At 33.6% G+C, this 18,911-nt stretch overlaps 1 long non-coding RNA gene across 1 annotated transcript in view; it reads left to right on the top strand.

The window, feature by feature from the left end:
* Positions 1 to 254: 254 nt before the first annotated feature.
* Positions 255 to 18,911, top strand: part of LOC105853476 — a 21,351-nt gene continuing 2,694 nt past the window's right edge. The window contains exons 1-3 of the long non-coding RNA XR_001145320.1: positions 255 to 337; positions 6,319 to 6,409; positions 13,517 to 13,576. This is a non-coding gene — a long non-coding RNA (uncharacterized LOC105853476). The remainder of the gene's footprint in view (positions 338 to 6,318; positions 6,410 to 13,516; positions 13,577 to 18,911) is intronic.

The following is an 18,911-nucleotide window of genomic DNA, read 5'->3' on the forward strand; positions in this document are numbered from 1 at the left end:
GTTTGCTGGTGTGCAAGCCGTTAATAATAGTACCTACCTCATAAAGTTCTTTTCAAGCTTAAGCAAGATAGCTTCTGCACCGAGTAGACATTGCAAAACCTGTTTTAAGCCTAGGTATATCCATTTATAAGGTCTCAGACACATTCCGTTGAGGGATTTAGACACTGGCAATGAAACGTTTTTCATTTCGCCTAAGCTAGTCCTTCATTTGTTTTCCTCGAACAGTAAAATAAGTGACTATCGACTGGATAGATCATCTGTGGACCCACTGTCCCCACGGTTTCACCACTTCAGAGGCAGAGCAAAGGGGGAGCTGCACGCAGGCGCAAGGAAAGAGGTAGGACAACTGCCACCAACCAAGCAAGGGAAAGTGGCGCACGATCTTGATTCTGCGCAAGTGCGTGGCGCGGGGGAATGGGAAAGACTGCGCGTGCGCAAAAGCGTCGGGCAAGCTCGCGAAGGGTGGGGGTTGGAAGCGGTATTGACAGCTGTGGAGGCAGCCCGCGTTCCCGGCATGCCCCGGGGCGGCGGGGTTGGCTCTAACGAATTTGAATGAGGAGCCTCTGCGCTTTCGGCGCCATTTTCGAGTGATGCCTCATCTCATCAATCTAGCGGGAGAGACTGGATAACCTGTCCGAGAGTATAGCGCCGCTAGGACGCAGCCGGAAAAATCACTAAAAAAATCACCGAAAATTACTTTGAGGAAAGAGAGTACGTGAAGCTTCTCTAGGGTTGGAGCAGTCGGTAAGAGCGTGAAGAAATAGCAGAGTGGCACTCAGGTGGCACTGGTAGGACCGGCAGGCGGTGTGGGGGTGCAGAGAATGGGCACTTGGGTCATTTTAATAGCGAAAAATTCGAGAAGATAGTCTTGGGGTAATTGGGTGTCTGCGAGTGGGCGGCGGCGGGCTGAATGTGGCGGGAGCGCGCGGAGACGGGGGTGTGGGGGGAGGGGAGTTGCAGTTTGAGCGGGACGCGGACGAGCTGCGGCGGAGCAGCCGCCGCCCAGCGGATCTGTCAGCGAGACCCCCAGGCCGGGGCCGGGCCCCGGCTGGGTTCCTCGGGCCGCGACTCCTTGACAGGAAGAGGGGACGCCTGCCCCCTCCCCCATCACCGAACCCGGCCGCTTTTATCGCAGCTTTCTCTGCGCGCTGACGGCTGTCTTCTCTTGATGAGAAACTTACGGTCGACGGAAAATCTGGGACCGGAGTAGCGCGTCTCGGGTCGGTGGAGTGGACAGTGCCCACGGCCGGACCCAGCAAGGTGTAGTGGTGTCGGACGCCACAGCGCGAGGTGCCCAGGAATGTGAGTTTCACCGCGATGCCCTCGGGCTCTGCGCACCGGGGTCCGGGCTGGAGTGGCACTGACGGCGTCTGGCTTCCCGATTTGGGCCAGGTGGGGCGGGCGTAGGCTTTTGAGGATTTAGCGGGCTCCTAGGAACGGTGCTGGGACTTTCGATTTTTACTTGGGATTTTGGTCGTTTACTCACGGTGTTGACCTTTCTTGGCGGCGGGGCTGTTCTTGGGTAAGATGAAAGATTGGGCGATTTCCTCCTCTGTGTTTCCTTCTCCGAGTCTCACTCTTAGACGACTTTCCTCCTCCAGTTTCTGAAACGTGTCCCACGGAAAAAACAATCTGTGAAACTAAATTGTCCTCCCGAAAACTTAACGGACAATTTAACGGTAAATTTGCAATCCTCACTGTTTCTTGGGAATTCTCTTGACGCTGAAACGAATGGAAGAGGGGTGTTATTTCCCTTTCCTCCTAGTGAATTTATAGTTCTCATTCTTACTGGACAACTTAAATGATTTGAACCAGTGACGGTTTTAACTTTAATACTTTATAGATATGTAAAACATTTTTCATTTAAAATATGCTGGGACTTGAATCTTCTGAGCTGAAAGCACAAGTAGATTAAGATTAACCCTTTGCTGGTGTGATGTTTTGCGTCTGCGGCGCGCGGCTCTAGGTTGCGAATATACAGGAGATGGTTTTTGCAGCAGTTTATTCAGTTCGAAAAGAGGAATAACGTACCTAGAATACTCTGTGCGGCCGAAATAATACCACCCCCGCGCCCCGGAATTGATGTAAAGATTGATTTGTTATTTCTGTAACGACTGGGGGACCCGCCCTCACTTAGAATTTTTCCCCGAAGAGAATAGGAGAGCGCAATGTGATATTTTTCAAATTGTGTCTAACGGAACTCCAAGACACCGGTCTTGTTATGCCCTGATTGGCTGAAAAGGAAGCGGGACTGGGGGGTTTGAATGGTGAACACTAGATTATAATTCTCGTTTTTCCGAAAAATTACACTTCTAGAGAACCACGGAAACATATGAGAAACTTTAAGGCTGGGAATTTTTTTAACTGCCCTTTTAATCGTTTTTTTCTTCCCTAAAGAATTTTCGAGTGCCTCTGAAATGTATAGTAAAAGTAAAACCGAGGGGGCAATTTTCTCAAAATTATAATTTTGTTCACTGAAATTACGAGAATATATATTTATTCTGTTCCCTATTAGTTAAAAATTGTAGGGTTTAGGGTTTTTTTCTTTTTACACAAGTTTTTCATTATAACTAGTATTTGTTGGATGCAGATTATAGAAGTTATTTTTTTATTTTAACTAAAAACAATATCTTAATGAGCTCAGCATTTCTATAACGATATATTTTTTTAACACTTTCACAATCAACTTAAAATCAGTAGATTTTACTAATTCAGTCAATACAGTGGATTTAAAACTTATTTGCAAGGAATTTGTTAATTTAAAAATACAACAGGTAAGTACACACAGGTGCGTATCTACGATTTAATTCCTTTAATAAATTTATTAAGAAATCTACATACAACAGTATGAGTATTGTGGTTTAGTTGAGTATTGTTTAATATTGTTTGAGACAGCCTTCAGTATAAGTTCTATTTATTACCAAACTTGCCATTTCGTTTCATTGCATCTTGATAAAGATGGGTGTGGTTGTCAAAGAAAATTGGTTAAACTCACTTACAAACAACATGACTGTAGGTGCTTTTTAAAATATTTTTAAAATTTAATCGGAATTTATATCATTATGAGTAGAGTTGAAATTTTGAAACTTAACAATTCTTACATTATGTGATCAAATATGCATTATTAGAAAACATTCAGATTAGAAGAGCCTATCACAAATCTCTGTAGGACTATAAATAAAATTTACATTAATAAGTGAAATAGTTGAGTTTGTAAATCATACTACTTATAGTGCCTTCATTACAAGAATTCAGTTACCTTTTTTCAAAGCATTCATCTCATGAAAATTCATAAAAGGTGTCAGTTGTCTCTAAAATTTGATTTAATGAAATTGTAAGTAAATTAAGTAAAAATTTTACTTAAATACCAAAGCCAGTAGATTTTATTTTTGTACTCTTGCTTTTTAAGTTTCAATTTTTATATTATGTGAATTGGAAAATTTAAGATGGGGTGGGATAAAATTAAATTCACCAAGCTGGCTAAGCTTACCCATACTTTTTTAGTGCTTTGGTTTATTTGGGAGGAGGATGTTGTTTGAAGGCCATAGGTACATTTTGTTTTAGTAAGCCATTATTAGAAGTGAATTCTTTTATTTAAAATAGTACACTTAAAGTTTGAGAGCACACTAGCACCTAAATAAAATCTACAGTATCCAAAATATTTTAATTTTTCTGGAATGCCAGATTAATAGGAGATTTGGGTTTTAGTTTTGTGGAATTGTAGGTACGATGTATATTATATATAATACATTTATTATTATGTATATATCTGTAAAAACTGAGAGTTCTAATTTATTTTTTCTATTGTAAGAAATAGAAAAGATATAGTACCACAGGAAAACAATGGTGGGGAAAGGTGTTGCTACAGTAGCTCAACTCCTTTTTAAGCTGTGTTTACATATTGTGGGGAACAGGGAACTTGAGAAGGTAAGGTATCTGTCTTCCTGCTAGCATTGCTTTTTGTTTGGCCTTCATACTATTTTTTAAATCTGAAGAAAAGTGCAGTTTTAGACTTTGTCTAAATACTGTTAACTTGTCCTAGTTGTGCATTTAGAAAATGTAGCCTAAGGTATTTGCATGTAACACTATATTTTTTCTGAATGATTAATGTTTATAAAGAATTAGAACTAAGGATAAAAATTTCAACACCATTTTCATATTCTAGATCTCATGTCATTGTGCTTTATTTAACATTTTTATTTTTATGGAAACTTTTGCATATTTATTTATTGATATGTAGTAATTGTTCATAATGTCACAATACTGCAATCCAGAAGTGAGCTAGTTGATTTGGTTTGCCACAAAAAAAGTTTTATTAGCTATTTCTTCTACCTGATATCTCTAATTTAAAAATTCAATTAAATTATAAATTTGCAGTTTTTAAAATCTTACTCTATGTTAGTCTCTTATTTTAAAAATTTGTGACCTAAAATTTTACTTTTTTTCTTGTTTAAAGAGCTTAGCAATCCACACGTTGATTTCTTCTAAATCTTTTTTTTTTAGAAAAAACACATTAGTCTGACAATAAATAGAAAGCACATCTTAGAATTGTCATAGAAGAGTATTATTATGCATATGGTTTTATTCCTTTTTAAAATTATTTACCAAGAATAGAAACACTGTGTGCCAGACATTTAACTTTGGCATATAATTAGAACTTATACTAACTTGCTGAAATTTGGATATCCCAAACCTCTTAAAACCAAAGGAAATCAGTAATAAACTGTACTTTTTTTTTTAATTGAAAATGAGCCTAAGCTGATTTTGCACTTAATTTTTACAAGTGTCAGCATTAAAACGTTAAAGTCATGTCTGTCTTAATGTAAAAGTAATATCAATTTTAGAATATCATATTACTAATATATGCCTGTCTGTCGATTTATGTATAAATGACTGTAGAATCTCCATAAATACAATTTTCTGGTAGGTAAATCATTTTAAAGAGTCTCCCTTTTAGAAACACTTTTCAAGTATTGGAACTGATATTTAACATATATTTGAATTTTATTCTTAATATTTCTTATCAAATTATGAGGAGTTTACCACTTTTTACCACTGTCTTACTCTTAAAGAATGTTTGAACTCAAATGTTTGTCCTGGGTTCTAAGGGTAAATAAATAATAAGCTGTTTTGTAGTAAGTTTGAGTTTTACTATATTTCATAATTTTTTCCATCATTTTGTTAATGCATATTTGATTTTCTATTTGTGTTACATCTGAATCTCTCTTGTTTTTTTATTGTGTGGTAATTTTTTTGTTTCCCTGCTACTGACAGAAACATTTAGCATGGAGTGCACATTGGCTTCTGTTTCTCTTATGTAATTTTAAAAGTTAAGATACATTACCTTTCAAATCTTTTGAGGAAGAATTTTAGAAATTATTTTTACATATTTTTAAGAACCATCATATTAGAATCAAGTATTTGGCCCCAGAGAAATAAAGGTTCTTTGGTTTTCATTTCTTTTTCTAAGCTATACTTAAATTCAGCATTATGATTCACATATAGTACACTGTAACCTTTGGTAATTTGATAATTAATATTTGTGTTACCACTCAGTCATTAAGATTTTGGTGAAACAAATGAAGACCACTTACATATACTTGGTTATACCACCTCTACTTAGAAATATTAAAAAATTATTGGCCTAATAGACATCCATTTATTACTTATAAATATATTAATTTATTTAAAAAATGAATTCTAAATTTTGTTATAATTATATAGGCCTACATTTGGGAATCTCAATAAATATTCGCTCAGCCATGGCAGAAATATTAAATGTAAACTAATGGTAATTTTTGTTATTACTAAAAAATTTGATAATTTGGAAGAAAGTTAATTTAAAATATGTCCCTACCCCTTGAGTAATTTTTTTAAATTGTAACTTTTGAGTTTTAGAAGCACAAACTATATTTCTGGTAACTTTTCTTATGGAGTCTCCTTTTTACCAGTCCTTTAACACCTTCCTACATACACATGTGAAAACAGACACACACACACACAAACACACACACACTTTCTCTCTTTTTCTCATCTATAGGGCTTTGAAAATGAATGCCCTAAAGAGAAATGAAAGCAGAAACACATTAATCTGATTTGTTTGAAGAGGCTTCGGATGATAAAGCATATCACAGGTGTTTCTAATCAAGTTATTTCTATTTTAAAAACATTTTCAAGTTAGGGTTTCTTTGAACATAGGCAAGATTGGGGTCATTTTGAAAGACCTTAGCTCTGTATTCAGGGATCAACTGTGGAACTGCAGGAGGTGGAAATCTGTTGAGTGTCTTCATGCTATAATACATGACATTTTTATTGCAGGTTTTGACCTTTAGGAGAGAGCCAATTCTGGAGAACAGTCTAACTTCTTTGAACACTCTCATAATGCATTGGAACATGATAGGAGATTAAGGTATATTAACAAATTTTAAAACAACAATTTTATATCATTGCATTGGTTACTGGACTAGACAGTTGGTAAAACTGAAACTTTTAGGTGAGTAAAAATCAGTAAAGGTTTATTAACAGAAATCATATATTCCATGTTCATCCTAATCAAAAGTGGCAATGTAGTTGAAACTGAAAAATCCACTTTCTTACGCAAAAACTAGTGCCTTACTCATAGATACTCTGAGTAAAATATTAAAGTTGTTCATATCAAAAGTTGCAGACTAAAAATGTAGCATGGCAAAACTGATGACTTACTGTCTTTACCTCCAAAACACTTTATCATCGAGCCACTTTTCTAGCATATTGTTTACTTTTATTTTTATATTTTTAACTGAAAATAACAGATACTTAATCAACATTTTTTGTTTTCTGCATGATAATCTAGTGTAACAAATGAAGTTATTGAATGGGATTTTAATTTTTGCATAATACAGTATTACATGATAAAGTATTAACCACAATTATATTTTATAAATTATTTGCTGAATAAAATGAGGTATACTAAAATGTAATACACTGAAATTTTTAAAAATATATTTACTTTATATACTTAAATACAAGAAATATACCTAAGTCATAAGAAATCACACAGGCTTATTTTCATAAGGAAAATATTATTCTGAAGAGTAAAGTGTAATTATCAGGTCATAAAATTGCTTTTATCTCTAAACAGTATTAAAAAGATTTTAAAATCGATTCTTAGATGTTGCATTTTTGAACACTGAAGTATAACATATCAAAATAATAAACTAAAATTAGGTTTTTCTATGTCTTTAGCTATTACGAAGATAGGAATAGAAATGCCTTAACAATTAAGGTTAGATAAAATGTTAAAATTTAATGGATATCAAGATGAAGCTAAAATATTAGTGTCATGTAAAGAGGCTTGAGGTAAATACAAAGCACAGAATGTCTTCATAACTTTGAGATTGTTATGGAAAAGCAACTTAGTTTGAATAGGATGAAAATAAATACAGATTTTTCCCAGTTTAACTGTTGCTTCCTTGATTAGAGATCATTAAAGTGAAAAGTGAAATACATGGTTTCTGAGTGTCTGGGGAGAAAAATTCAGGTTCATTTTATTACTTTCAATCCAGGTACCTGTAGACAGTCTAAGTGAATGAAACGGAAGAACAGATCTCTTGACTATATATTGTAAAAAAAAAAAAGGACACCAGTCTACAAAACTGTTCTAATTTAGAGAGTTCATGATCTTTGAAGTTATTAAAACTGGCTGTTGGGGCATCAATATTTAGAAACATAAAATTGTAGTCATTTATAGGTCTCTATTCTGGTTTATAAACTTCAGAATTTTTTGGCTTAGTAAATAATTTAACATCTAAAAGAGTTTCCATGCATATATTAAAATTTTCTTATATTTGGTTAGTTCTTAAGGGGTGAGAAACTTTAACCTAATTAGTAGGGTATTACTTTAGGAGATAGATTAATAGGAGCATTTATTGCTACATATGATTCTTTATGTGTTAAAGCACATCTGTAAAGATTTTGGCTGTTTTAAATTTGAAAACCTGATTATATCTAACTAAGCCTTGATATATATTAGTTACTTGAGTCAGAATGTGGTAGAGATAATTTATTGTTACTTTATGTGTATCTTATTTATAAATATAAATAAGTAATTATATCTTACAATGCAGTATTAACATTTTTGGTTAAGTGTATTTTCAGGGTTAACATTCGTTTCAAGCAAAAATTCTCAGTTATTTCTAAAATAGTTATACTGTCAGAGTTCCTATTCTATTGAAAATAGTTATCTTTGGGGGTGGAGATAGAATATTTGGATAAGCTAGGAGTAATTTAACATTTACATAGGAAGAATCGTGAAATTGTCATTTATACATAATGCTTGTTTTTTAAGGAAATTTTGTATTTTAAGTAGTTTGTCAGTTTTAATAATTCTTTAGTCAAGATTTTATGTGTTGCTGAGGATTCATTAAAGAATTGATATAACCATTTAAAAAATTGTTTCTGTTTATATGAAAAAATTGTATATATATGTTTTGTGTGTTTTCTTAACAAAATTATATTTTCTGATAAACATTTTCAAAGATGTGATGATTTAAATTTGTATTAAATGTCATTTTGAAGTAGAATATTTGTTCTCAGTACCACAAGCCATACTTTTATTTTATTGACATATGTGATTTGACTTAGTTTTACTTTCCTATTTTCATGATTAGAGTCCCAAAGAAGAAAAACATGAAACTTGTTTCAAATGTCGTTGCTGAAACAGATTAATCTACTGGTTAATAGTTTATTAAATTTATTACTGTTTCTGACTGTTTTAAAATTTTAAAATCCTTTAGTATTTGCCATTAAGCCCTTAGTTTTTGTACTAAATATATTTAGTTATTTTGTTACCCTGTGGTACATGATCATTTATATTTTATTATCAGCATTTTTCCCAGAGCTACCTCTAACAACAATTAATCTTTCAATTTTGATGAAAGTAAAAGATTGGGCTTTCATTTTTTTTTTTTATTTTTATAAAATGTTGCCTGAATTTTAAATATTTCTGTATTTTATATTTTTAATGCATCTTAAATTTGGCCTTCTTGACTGTACCAGATAAAAATACCTATTAAACTTATCAGCAAGTTTTAATACTTAAAAACATAATTTATTTGTCCAAATTTTCCTAACTTGTAAATTTTTCAGAATCAGAAATTACTGAAGGTGTTGAAAGATAATAATTGCATTTAAATTTAAAATTATGTCTATAAACAATTTAAAACAAGTATTTCTGGTTTTTTACTCATTGATAATATATACTTGAATAAAATAGGTAAATTACATGTGGAAATTTTTTTTTTATAGTTGGAATTTTGTAAAAACTTTATGGCTGAAATCTTATTTCTTTGCTAATAGTGTCTGATGTCAAACATATGGTGATGATTAGATGTGTGGAACCTGGCAGCCTGGAACTTTTTATAAGCAAAATATGATTTTATCCTTGATTACAGTTTAGATGCGTTATTTTCCATAATTGCTGGGGGGAGAGACTGAATTCTGAAAATTCTGATAACAGCACAATTTTATCTTTTCCCCTCTCCCCATTTCATTTTGCTGAGGAAAAACTCCTTAATTATATTAATGAATAATATAAGCAGATCTACTAGATAGGTTGGACTAAACTGCTTTTTCCTCTGTGAATCCTATTTTCTTTTCTCAGCTTGCTGCTTCAGCAGCAGTAGCAACAGTAAATAAACAAGTATTAGTACAGCCCTTGTTCCTGTCCCTTACACCTGGAACCAGGGGCTGGTAGGTTGCTGCTGCTTGTCAGCTGTTGTACAGAGTAGCATCATCTACATGCAGTAATGGTGGCCAAAATAGCCTGCACCCACCAGTTTTTGCAAACCAGGTTGGAAGGACCCAACTGTCAGTATAACCTGTATAATACAATGCAGTACATCCAGCCTATGACAAAGAGATACTTTTTTTCCAAAGCAGCAAAGACAGAATAGTAAATGCTTATAGGTCTTAGATACTATATTTCACTTACTTACTTTGTGGTTTTAGTATATTTAATTTTTATTAATTTTTTAATGGACCTGGTCTCCTGGAAGTATATGTGGCATGTTTTTCACTTTTAAGCTAGTAGAAGGGGGGGTGAGGGGGAAGTGTAATTTGTGATAACACAAATTACATAGTATATTGAGGAAAAGAAAGTTGACTATGGCCACAGTGTTTCACTTTTTTGAACCATATTCTGAAATTCAGTTTATAGCTTGGTCTGAATGAAGCCAAATTTTTACCTCATTATTGCTAAAAAGAACAATACACCCTTCTGTGTATAACTAAAAACAAAGCAGACTGCAGATGGAAATTAGTATCTTTTTTTCCTCACTAGTAAAATAATATGCCTGAATTTTATGTCTGAAAACTTTTTTTTTAAAAAAAGATTTAAAAACTGAACTGATGGGCCTTCCCTGGTGGCACAGTCGATTAGGATGCAGCACTGCAAGCTGGCCACAGCTGCTTCAGTGCTAGTTCGATCCATGCCCCGGAGGTGACCCACATGGCATGGCAGACTTTTTCCTGGCCCACCCCCTGCTCCCCTCAGCATCCTGGCCCGCCCACTGCTCCCCTCATCGATCTGCCTGTTCTGCTCCCCACTCTGTCTCTGGTGAATCCTCTCACTGCCCCTGCACCTCTGACTTGTACCCCAGTTCTGTATGCATAAATAAATAATCTTTTTTTTTTTTAACTGAACTGAAAAGTTCAGTTTATACTTAATCTTTTGGAACTAGGACTTTGTAATTTCAAAAACATAAAAATATTTGTATTGTTTCAGTTTGCATACATTTAGACTACCTAAATATTTGTTTATATTTTTAACCTCTTGTTTTTCTAATTCCAGTGGAATATAGTTACAAGAAAGTAGATGCTGGACTTCAATTAGTTCTAATGTAGCATTCTTACTGGAAATCTACAAACAATTTATATTAATGTTAAAAAGCCTAATGACCCAATTTAAAGTCTGGTATTTGCAATAATACTCTTTTCAAAATGTACTCTTAGTTTCTCACTGGGTCATCTTCATTGAGATCAATCCTAATCACTTTTATTCTCATTAAACTTGGAATATTAGTTCCTTACTAGTACTTTTTTTTTTTAATCTGTAAATGAATGTTCAGTTATCTAAAATAATAAATGAACCCACAATCTGGTCTAAAAATATGAAGTCAAATTAAATCATACTGACATTTAAGATAGATCTTTTTTGAGTAATAAGAGAGTAATTTCCTTAATGATTGATGTAATTTACATGTAGCATTAATTGCTGTTACCTATCCTTAACCAAAAAGTGAGTTACATAATCTTTTATATTGCAAATGCCTTGTATTTACAATTAACTATTGTATAAAGTGTCTGTGGACCACCTGTAGCAGAAAAATCTACAATAAAATATTTTTCGATGTCCGGTGAATCAATCTCTTGAGCTTGGGCTCAGCACTTTGTGTTTTTCACAAGTTGAGTTTTTTTAGAAGTGCTATATATGAAAAACACAGCCCAAAATGAAGTGAGAGAAAATCCATCATATCAATAAGCCACTTATATAGCCTGATTTTTTTTGTTATAGTTCTTTTTGGCTCTCATGGATCTAAGCTAGGTAATTATGAATCTTATTTGTACAGATTAGGTATTGACATTTTCATAATCATGTGAAGAAAATACATAATCAGAGCTTTGTTTCTGCACAAGTACCTGGGGCTAAATTTTAGTTTATTTATTTGTCTGGAATATTTAGTATGCCTGTGATAGACCTATACATCATGAAAACAGAAGAAATTAATCACTTAATTTTTTTTTAAGTTTTCAACTAGTTAATGGCTATTTTTCTTAAATACGCTTTCCAAATGTTAAAGAAAAGGGAACTTTTTATATTCTGGAAGTGTTTGACTATCACATAGCAAAGTTGAGGGTATACATAGGCTTAAGCACAAATATCTTTCTAAATATTCTAGATTAACTTTGAATAGAAAGTGGTAGGTTATAATACAGTCATTGATGAACTGTTATGCCGCTGTTATAGTGAAAGCTGTGTACTTCATGGATAGATGTCCTTCAGCAAACAAAAACCAGTTGTAAAAGATAATACTGTATGATAATGTACACACATATATAGTATGACATTAAAGCTTGAAAGCACTGATATATTTGTAGTAATAGTGAATTTTTTTTTTAAGATTTATTTATTCATATAGAACTGGGGTACAGGCCAGAGATGCTGAGGGTGAGAAGATTCACCAGAGACAGTGGGGAGCAGAACAGACAGATCACAAAATACACTGCTGAGGGGAACAGTGGGCGGGTCAGGAGAGGTCTGCCATGTCATGGCCAAATGGAGCTTCTCCGGGGCAGGCTGGAATCGAACTTATGCGGAAGTGGCTTAAGCTTCTTAGTGCTGTGCTTTAACCCGCGGCGCCACCAGGGAGAGCCAATAGTGAGTTTGTTTTAATAGTGTACAAATATGCAGAGGAAATCAATACCAAATTCAGAATTGTGGTTGTATATTAGAAGATATATATATGCAATCTTTTTTCTTTAAAAAACAAAGTAAATAAAGTAAAGGAAACATGGTAGAATATTAAAATCCAAAATAGATTGAGGCCATAGGTAGGATGTGAGGATTCATTCATTTTTATATTATTTGCTTTTTCTATGGATTTTTAAAATGTCTGTTTTTTCACATTTAAAAAAAAAAAGCGTGCTATCCTTATTTGGTGAAGATGTAGTAAGTACTCCAGTAATAGCATGGATAGGTTTATTGCTTCTTTTCCATGTCTTGTGGTAAGGTAAGTACTTCACTGTTAACTTGGTATGAGGACTACATATAGCTTATTATAATAGCCCCCAAAACTCAAACATTCTAACTTTCATGGATATATATTTTTTAAAATTTTTTTTAAATGGGCTGTAATGGTTCCTTTTCATACTATAATGACTTTTAATCTTTTCTGTTTTTGAAAGTAAAGGACAACCATAGAAGCAGTTTCACTTAATCACTATTGTTTTACTTTTTAATTCAGGCAATTTCATAACTATTTTTTTGTTTTGTCATAGATCACATATTTACAGCAATTTATATTGTAGATATTTCTGCAATTTAAGCTACAATTTAAGCATTGCATTTACATAGTATTAGAATAGAATTATTGGAATTGGGCAATATATGGAGTTTTTTATTTTGCCTGTATGCATAGTATGTTTATGTATGTTTGAGAGAGAGATTGGTTTATCTTGAAGTATGAAAGTATATACAATTATGTCCTCCAGAAACTTAGTGTATTCCAAATTAGACATTAAAGTATGAGTTCTAGTTACATTTACATAGTTGACTTTTAAGCCTCAGTAAGGTAATAGTAATAGAGAAGTGAATTTAACAACTATAATGCTGTGGACCAAAATACTGAATGCAGCTCCCTTATAATCTGTGATTGTTCTGTGCTGGGTTAAGATCAAAAAACAATGATTGTCAACTTCAGTTGAAATTTTTCTAACTTACATAAAATAAGATCAGATTTTTGATGTCTCTTTTTCCTAGGTTTAATAATAAAATGAAGGCTACAATTAAGCAGTCCCTTCTTTATAGAGGAGCATTCTTGTAAGTATTAACTATCATTCCTACCATTGCTATAAAATTTACATGCATGTTTTACTTCATTTCTGAATTTCTTTTCTATTCACCCTTGGATGACAACTTTCTAACCTCCCCATGCCCTGTACAAATTGAGGTTCCATGTTAATTTAAACCAATTTAGATCAAGAATGATGTCATTACCTTGAGTATGTTTGTTTTGTTTTTTTTTTACAGCCAGGCTCTATCATTTCTTGTCTGAGCATCAAAATTTTAAACCCCTTTCCTTCAAGGGATTTACAAATAAGTAAAGGTCTTTTTGGTTATCATTTTCAGGTTTACTGACAATCCCTTTATGGTACTATCCTTTCCTTTTGAGAAATTGTTTTGTTTTTTTCTTTTGTTTTTAAATTTCACTAGATTATACTTCAGACTTGTCTCTGCAAGATACTTAAATTTTAGCTGTTTAACTTCAGGGATTGGAAAAAACAGGAAGGCAATCCCATTTCCTTCCTTTTATATATACACATGGATACCTTTTTCTTAGAATAAGAAAATTTTTCCCTTATTCATTTAATTTTTAAGAAACTCATAAATCTAAGGGAATAATTTTAACAAGTTAGATGAAACTAATATGCCACTAGAAAACCTCTCCAATTTAGGTCATCATAAGTATATAAGATCCTTCCTTGAGATTCCAAAATTAGTTACCAGAAAGATTACTAGACCTAATTCTACATATCTAAATAAAAGAAACTCAGTTGCAGCTGTTTCTGCTTTTGATATTATGGGATGGCCCTGTTTAAGTGAAAAATAGTGCTTCAGATGCTTGTTGTATTATTTCATACCATTTTGCATTGTGACCCAGTAGATAATTCTTGATGTGTCAAGAAGTGACATGATCATAGAAGATAAGACATTGGAATCAACATGGTGGAAATCAATTAAATATTGAAAACTTTTGAGTCTACCTGGTGGTGTAGGGGTGAAAGTCAGAACTATCAAGTTATCCGAAGCCACTGTGGCAGCATGAGTTCTCAGGCCAGGAGCTAACCTATATGGTGCAGCAGACCTCTCCTGTCTGGCCTGCTGCTCCCCTCAGCAGTGTATGTTGGTGGATCCTCCTGTTCTGCTCCCCACTCTCTCTGGTGAATCCTCTCACCTCCCACACCTCTGCCCGGCACCCTGGTTGTTGTATGCATAATTAGAAAAAAAAATTTTTTTAAGTTAAAAACTTTTAATAAGAAACAGTTTAAAGAATAGTAACCAAATGCCACAGGTTCCTTCTTTTTTCTACTTTTTTCCCTTTATATTTTTGTCTCTGGAAAACTAGAATGGAAACATTTGCAAATCCCCAAAGAATCCTATATAATACTAGCTTGGTTTCTTAATTGGTCCCTTGGAAGCCAGCTCAGTTTTTCTTCATCTTAAGGCTTAGAAAAAGAAATCTTTTTCAATTGATACTGCTCTTCTACTGGATTCTAGAGGGCACTCTACTTTTCAAAAGGAAATAAGTATCATTTAATTTGTAACAGATGAAAAAGCACAGATAGAACCACATTCTTAGTTCATTTCATCTCTTTCATAAAACTCTAAGCAAAGAACGTTTCTTGGATACTCTTGAGTATTCTTATTTTACTTGTTCTTTTTTATAGTCAGAATTCTTTCTGTTGTCTATTCTAGGTAGAATGCCTGGAATTCCCTATAATCTGAAATACTAAAAAAGTAATGTTTCCAATTAAATAATACCCAGGAAAATCATAATAGTAGTAGTCATTTTTTCATGTTTGTTTAATGCCATTGTTTCTTTAAGGTAGTGTTTCATTTTGCTTGTTTTGTTTTTAATGCTATTCACTTGGAGAATGTGGATGTTCCAGAAGCAGTGTTATTATTACTAAGTATTGGTGTACCTTATTAGTATTCCATATGTTAGATGCTGTTGAGATTAACTAATAGTGAGTGGCTTGGGTTCCGTTTTACAAATTGAGTAAAGAGGTGAAATTTTTTCAAAGTTCTTAAATTTTTGTTCCTTAACATAAAACATTCAGACATAGTTATATTTCCCCCTTTTGTCGACTTTGAGGTACGTTTGTTTATTTTTTTGAATTTTGGTGTATATATGCTTAAATTATATTTCTGTTAGGTGAATTTAAAATTACCATGTACATTATTGTGTTAAATAGAAATTGCCAGCAGTTAAATTCATTTCTTCTATCATTTAAGTCTGCAATAACAAAAATCTTAAGACATGACTTTATAAATAGGAAACAGGAAATACAGAAGAATGTTCACCATTCAGCTCTGACAGAGGTTGTAGTCCTATAAACAGAAATGAAGGAGACAAATTACATTGTAATTCAGAAGGCATATTTACCTGCTATCAGTGCCTGGGCAAGTGAAAAGAAATCACAAAAATCATTTTCATATTGGACCAGTTTTTAAGATATAAATTTTATAAGGTATAAGGTTTTTTAAGGTATAAATTTTATAAGGTATAAGGTTTTTATAAATGTTAGCAAGTTAGCAATAGAATAATAATAGTATAGTCATAGCTTTGTAGAAAATATTATCAATCTTAAATTATAAATAGTATTAATGTAGACCTACTGGTATTAAGTAATCAATAATCAATATGGTAAATGATATGAAATTTTTCCCCCAATAAAAATGTAAGAGTCATTAAATAAAGCTTAGAATCTTTTTTTTTTTTAGATTTATTTACTAAATTTATGCATATAGAAACTGGGGTGTAGGCCAGAGGTGTGGTAAATGAGAACATTCACCAAAGACAGAAATGGGAGCAAAACAGGCAGATATATTGAAATACACTGCTGAGGGGAGTAGTGGGTGAGGCAGGAGATCTCTGCTGTGCCATGTGTGTTAGCTCCCTGGCCAGGATCAAACTCATGCTGCAGCTGTTGGACATAGCTTGAAAGTGCTGAAATTTGAACCCCTATGCCACCAAGGGGCCCTATTAGGGGTTTTGAAGACAAGGAGAAAAGGGTTTGATGGTAATAGTCTCCAGCCAAATGTTCTGGCTCCTTCTTTTAATTGGTTTGTACAAATTAAAGTTCCAAATGAGAGAAAAGCAAATTGTAGTTTTTGGCTTTTGGATTAGTAATAAAAGTGTTATAATCCATAGCCAAAAAATTCATAAGGGTGTTAGGTATTGTTCACATTTGTTGATAAAGAGGGCTTAGTAAATGTACTGATATAATCAATTGTTACTAATTTAGTGATTTCATAGAATCTTGGCTCTTAAAGCTGTGTATTCTATAATTTATCACAGAAAGGTCACTGTATTGCTACTGCTACTTTTCAGTCACCATTCAAATAACTGCTATTTTTCAGAATCAAATGCTGAGTGTTCCTGTCCTCAGAGCTGTATATACTTGACATGTGTGTATAACAGAATGATTGAGTTAAATTTGAACTTTTATGTTTAAAGTAAAGATGTCTTTCTGCTCTTTACAAAATTACAGCCATAAAATTTGGATTTTAGTGCCAGAATTATAGATAGGGGAGGTGAATTCATTTTTTAACCTTTTGAACAACTTTTCAATTTCAAATGGATGGTTCAAGGAAGAATAATAGAGAGTTTTTATAAAGTTTGGCTATTATTTCCTTAGGAAAATGACAAGCAAAAATTTTTTTTTTTTTAAAGATTTATTTATTTGCGCATACAGAACTGGGGTACAGGCCAGAGGCTCGGGGTGGTGAGAGGCTTCACCAGAGACAGAGTGGGGAGCAGAACAGGCAGATGGATGAAGTACACTGCTGAGGGGAGCAGTGGGCGGGTCAGGAGAGGTCTGCCACGCCATGTGGTCACCTCCGGGGCAGGCGGGGATCGAACTCATGCGGAAGTGGCTTTAGCTTCTTAGTGCTGTGCTTTAACCCACTGCGCCACCAGGGAGAGCCGACAAGCAAAATTTTTAACACCAGTCTTAAGTAGGAAATAGACATACAAATATAATGAACTCTCATAGGGATTTCAAGATTTAAGCATAAATACAACAGGTTACATCTCCACACTATTATCTATTTGTCTGATATTTGAGTTTTCAGTCATGTGTATGTCAAAACAGGAATAAATTGAACACAGAATTTAAATAGATAGGCAAAAAAATGTGTATATAGGCAAATAAATATATGTGTGTATTTATACACACATATACATTTATATATATATATATTCAGTTTACAATTACATCTGACTTTTTGCCTAGATGTTCAACTTCAGATTTCCTGAGATAACATATAAAAGCATGTCAATTTTGTTTTAATTTGGCTCTTCAAGTTGTTTCTTTATGTCCCTAGTCTTTGGGTCCATATATTTAGAATTTAAAATTGACAGTTTTCTAAAAGTTAGTTTCTAGTTAATTTGCGTTCATTTTCTCTTGGATTTCAGAATATTAGAATTAGAACAAAAACAAACTTTTCCCTTAATGTTATGAATTATATCAGTAATTCTTAGAAAATAAAATTTTAGACTTTTTTTTGAAGATTTATTTATTTATGCATATAAGAACTGGGGTACAGGCCAGAAGTGTGGAGAATGGAGGATTCATCAGAGACAGAGTGGGGAACAGAACAGACTGAAATGCACTGCTGAGAGGAGCAGCGAGTGAGACAGGAGAGGTGTGCTCCATGTAAGTCAGTTCCTTGTCTGGGATTGAACTGGTGCTACAGTGGCTGTGGATCGCTTCATAGTGTTGAACTTTAAGCACTTGTGCCACCAGGAAGGCCCAAGAGAGAAAGTTTAAACTTAGCTAACTTCATCCTTTGGTCCTAGATAGATCTTCTAAAAATAGTTTTTTTGTTTTTTTTCCCCCTAGGCTAGACATACTGAACATAGCTTAATTCTTCCAATGGTTCTCATGGTATGAATAATAACAATTAGTATCCAGGATACTTCACTTATAATCTGTTGTACTTTGATAGTATTCCCTTTAAAATATTATATATAAAATGTAACCCAATATACTTGATATGGTTTGAGGTACAAAGACAGTACATCTCTGATATATAACATACTCAGTTAATGCAGCCCAATTTCACTACTCCTTGGTCATCAGCACTGTTGGTTCACCTTGAATTTCAGTCCACTGAAACCCTACATTTGTGACAAGTGTTTCAAATCCTACTATAAATTTACATTCAACAGGCATTTATTGAATGTGCCTGTTCACTATTAAATGCTCCTATAAAAGTTTAAGATCTTACATTCTTAAAAATAGGCTCCCTGAAAAAGGAACTCTCCTGCATTGCTGGTGGGAATGCAAGCTAGTACAACCACTATGGAAAACTGTTTGGAGGTTCCTCAAACTGCTAAACATGGAGCTTCCCTATGACCCAGCAATCC

The sequence above is a fragment of the Condylura cristata genome, unplaced genomic scaffold, assembly GCF_000260355.1.
Source record: "Condylura cristata isolate star-nosed mole 26May11 unplaced genomic scaffold, ConCri1.0 scaffold00010, whole genome shotgun sequence".
Classification (NCBI taxonomy): domain Eukaryota; kingdom Metazoa; phylum Chordata; class Mammalia; order Eulipotyphla; family Talpidae; genus Condylura; species Condylura cristata.